Source organism: Limulus polyphemus, unplaced genomic scaffold (genome assembly GCF_000517525.1).
Source record: "Limulus polyphemus unplaced genomic scaffold, Limulus_polyphemus-2.1.2 Scaffold7365, whole genome shotgun sequence".
Taxonomy (NCBI): Eukaryota; Metazoa; Arthropoda; class Merostomata; order Xiphosura; family Limulidae; genus Limulus; species Limulus polyphemus.
The window spans coordinates 15,107-15,968 of NW_013672975.1; positions in this window are offsets into that span (position 1 = coordinate 15,107).

Here is an 862-nt window from a genome sequence, read left to right on the forward strand (position 1 = left end):
GGAGAGTGTCACGATCATGATGAAGCTGATTATTTACAGTATGGAGAGTGTCACGATCATGATGAAGCTGATTATTTACAGTATGGAGAGTGTCACGATCATGATGAAGCTGATTATTTACAGTATGGAGAGTTTCACGATCATGATGAAGCTGATTATTTACAGTGGGGATAGTTACGCCATCAAAATGAAGTTGATTGTTTACTATGAAGGGATTTACGACGACATCACAATGAAGCAGACTATATACAGTAATTAGAGGTATGTCATCATAATTAAGCTGGTTTAAGCAATGTGATGGCATAAAACCACATTGAATACAGCTTTGGAATAAAACCATCAACATCCTATATAGAAACAAGATAGTTAACGTTCTGCTGTATCATCACTTTAATACTGTTTGGAAGGAAAAACTATCCATCAGCAAAAGAGAAACATCCTATTCAACATGCTGCTATATCATCCATTTTAATAAAGCTTGGAAGAAGATTATCCATTGGCTATAGACAAACATCCTATTCAACATTCTTCTATATCATAATTCATTTTAATAACTATTAGTAATAAAACCATTCATTTACTACAGAGAATCTGGCTGCTGAACGTGCTGCTAAATCATGCATTTATAAGAAAACCATCCATTCGCTTCAGAAAAATAAGCTAATCAACATGAGACTATATCATTACATTGAATAAACCTGGGAATATAGCCATACACTAGATATATATATACTCAAAATACTGCTACAACATCACTTTCACTACATTTTGGGAAGAAAATCACCCACTGGCTGAGGACAAACAGATAACTTTAAATGTAACCACATCATTCCTTTAAATAAAGCTTAAGAAGAAACTCGAA